We start from the raw sequence: 4,040 nt of genomic DNA on the forward strand, positions 1-4,040 counted from the left end.
TGTATGTAATAATGAAAAATAATGTACCTCACATATTTTTACAACAGTTTTAATGTTTACTTGCATAAATGTAATTTTTGAAAGTAACAAAATCGATGAGTGATGTTTCTCTAATGATCAACTCTCTTCAACATATGCCCAAGAATAAACTGCCGTTTATTAATGAAGCACTGATTTCCTTATTCAGCTTCATAAAGAGAAATGAAGATAAAGTAAAAAGACTGTTTAGTTAATTACAGTAGATTCAATATTTCAGCGAGTAATTTTGTATGATCTTTGAATAAATGGGAGATGTGGAATAACCATCGAGACTGTGGATAGGGAAAATGATTTTACTCTCACAAACCCAAGGGGGAGAGCAGGAGTAAGGGCTTAGGTAATAGGGTACGGTAACAGGACTTTTGTTTAATAACACATTTATCAGTCCAATTTTATTCTGTCTATATAAAAGGTGTCTACCTGAAGGTGTTTATGAGATACCCTTGGTATCTCATAAAAGACTAAATTTACAAGAAATTTTAAATGGGGGACTTCATTTGCTTTTTGATGACAATTAAAATATAATTTTATAAGAACAATTTTATTTGATGTTTTACTCGATCTATACTCTCATTTAAGATTATCTTCTTATGCCTTGTTGGTCGTCCAACTATATGGAGAAAAATATGATAGTTGCACGAAAAGTTACATTTATAGTACTGTCGTGTATATTTGTAATAGAATATTTGTAATGTTAAAACAATATAAAGCTGTCCCCATACAACCTGACTTCACTTTTAGGCTCTAGTGGCATTATCTTACTATTAAATTTCTATACTTATATTGGCAATTTATTAATTAATCCAATGCGTTATTATTAGCTGTATTTAATAGTTAACGAGTTCATCTAGTGGTTCACTAATGTCATTCGGTTTCTTCATTAAATTTGACTGTATTTACACATCTATTTTTAGACTTATTAAAACGCGTAATATCACAAAATTCTAAAATGTTGTATCTTTTTAATGAGTTATTTAAAAAGAAAATTACTAGGACTATCACATTTTTTAATGTTTTCATTAGTCAACATTTTCAAGGACATTACGGGTCTACTAGATCTAATTTTATATTATAAAATAATATTTTTAATTTCAACTAAAAATTACGTTAAGTCACTTGTTTAAACTGTCGTATGAATTTAGTCGTTCATTACATACCGATGGTAGAACATATAAAATGGATATCAAGTATATCAAATATGTACTAGAAGGAGGAAAGGATTTTAATTTTTTCAGTCCTTTATTTGCTGTACAGTAGAGCTATAACTATGCTTATATTAAACCTGTAAACACAATTAATAACTTTAATTCCGTCCATTATGAATAGAGTTAAAACTTGTTCACACAAGCACTTTTCTCCAGAAACTGTATATTGAGGCTTAAAACCTAATAAACTTTTAATTACCTCAAACTGGACATTTAAACTCAGTTCAGTCCGGTGTGAAGGCTTGTTAGTGCTTGTTACGATACGTGTCTGACAAACTACTTCACTGTAGAAAAGAAGCTAGTTTGTGAAGTAAGGTGTTCCTATTGTTCAGATTTTTAATAATTCCACGATAACGGTAACTTACTTTAATTTTAATGTTATCCAAAGTTATTTTTAATGAGATTGCATATGGTAAATATATTATAAAAAGCTGTAAATTTGTTAGTATTTAGCTATTTACAAAATATTGACGTAAATTAAACTTGATATGCCGGCAAAAATCACTGCAATATGGATTTTCCACGTACAGTATTACTTTAACTAAAAATCATGATATAAATATTACGAGAACAATGAGTATATGAATATCAATTTTAATTATAAATTTAGCTATATAGTATTTGTACAACGTTTAGAAATGTCCTATGTATATTATAAATGACCATTTAGATGCATGAATGTTTATTTTTTCATCACGCGAAAATACAGAACCGATTGAGTATTAATAATCTATGAACAGTTTCAATATTCTTTAATTTCCTTATTCATTCCAAAAGTCATAATTTAGTTTACGGTATCTTAAATTTTCAAATAAATACAACTTTTACATTAATTACTTTGAAGTTATTACAACCCAAGGCTAAGTGGCAACCGGAACTTGTGTTCACGCCGGCATCACGCTGCCTTAAACAAGGATATCATATTATGGTATTATGTCTCGCTGAAAATGCTCGATTCATTTTTTTAACTCAACTGTAATTTAAATATTCGCATATCGAGTTAAGATAGTTCATTTTCCTAACAATACTTTATGAATAGTAAAAATTAGTTTGTAAACCTAGTACCATACCTTCTTAGATACATGTTCAGTTCATCGACGGTTTTCTAATAGCCGGACACAGTACAAGAATCCCACATTAACTTATCCGTAATACTATATTTCATAATAAAATAAGTCAACAGTATTTTTAAACATTGAGTGCTTGTTTTTACATACCAAAAATTACGTATTATTTCATGTACAGTTCCTCTGTTTTATTCTTAAATAATATTTTTAACTATACATTTCGGATTTATGGTCAATTATGGATTTTTGTAAGGCATATTAATAATAATAATAATATGATAACCTTACTTTTGGTGTGGTTCGCATTTGAATTAGGAAAAGACATATTATTTGTGATGTCCTTTTTGATTTGAAGTCTATTTGAAGTCTGTGCAATCTCTGTTTCTTGACTTATATAGTTAAATTTCTTTAATATCGCTTTGACTAAAAAATATTAAGAATAAATTGGAAGTTCAAATAAAATTGTAACAGTAGTAACTCTTAAACACAGATTAGTTATATTTTACTCACTTTAACATGATAAATGTTGAACTAATTCACGTAAGTGCTTTTTGTTTATGTACCGATTATTCATTGTCCTATAGTTTACCGGAGTATCTCCCGCCTTAGCTGCTAATGAACAAAATCGATTTCCGTCTGCCTGAATGGACGATAAACGACCAACAAGTTAATATAAAGAATTTAAATTTTGGGTGAAACTCTACGTCTCGTACCTATACTAATGTATTGAAAATTTAAACATTAGATTTTTACAAGACGAGATTTCTGTGTGTCAAAAAGTTACTATGGTTGCATTAGTTGCAGGGTTACCCTACTTACACTTATTAGAATGTACGCCCGATTGTGGAAGATAACCATTGCTGTATGTTCTGGGAACTTTTCAACACTTGCTATGGTTACATTTTTAGATTGATTTGTCATAGAAAGCTTGAGAATGTTAGCTTCACACGTTGTCTGTGGCTGTTTTAATATTGCACGTTATGTGGTTTTAAACTCCCTGAGATCATTCAGTACAGAGCCACAGTGAAGTTGTTAATCTCTAAAGTCATATTCGTAGCAAACTGTATTGCAAATATATTTGTGAATGTGTTATTTTAACTGGGATTATTGATGAAATATGTGATGGACCAAGTATGGGATTCATGTATACACGTAGTTTGATGGTTCAAACGTTTCTATTAACTAACTTAATAATCAACCTGTTAAATACGAATATTTTATCGATTGTAAACAAACAGTTGTCGCGGCTACTATATGCATTACTGCATTAAATAATAAACTCTATATCATCATGTACTCAGGATACTGCCTTAAAGCAAGTAAAATCTTCTGCCACCTGAAAATCAATAGATGTTTATCATGTTACCATAAAAAACTTATTTACATAGTTTTCCAGCGGCAAGTAAATAGTTTATGTCTATTTCTGTATTAAATATATTATGGAATGTAACAATCGATTTATAGATTGTAAAATCAACGGTTGTGCCCAACAATCTTATCCATAATAGTTCAAAGTTTAATTATTGTCAGAGAGATTAGCGCAGTCTCTCTAGGCCTGTTTAGGATAAAAGCAGATCTCTGTCTTTGTCTTTGTGCCTGCCCACATTATCATTTGCATATGTCATAGCTTATAGGATTGACATTTAGTGTAAAGTTCCCCGCTACAATACATATGGACTTTGATAATGGTTAAATTAGGTCCATTAAGAGCCTTTCTACGCGCCAGGTT

The sequence above is a fragment of the Homalodisca vitripennis genome, chromosome 3 (genome assembly GCF_021130785.1).
Source record: "Homalodisca vitripennis isolate AUS2020 chromosome 3, UT_GWSS_2.1, whole genome shotgun sequence".
Lineage (NCBI taxonomy): Eukaryota > Metazoa > Arthropoda > Insecta > Hemiptera > Cicadellidae > Homalodisca > Homalodisca vitripennis.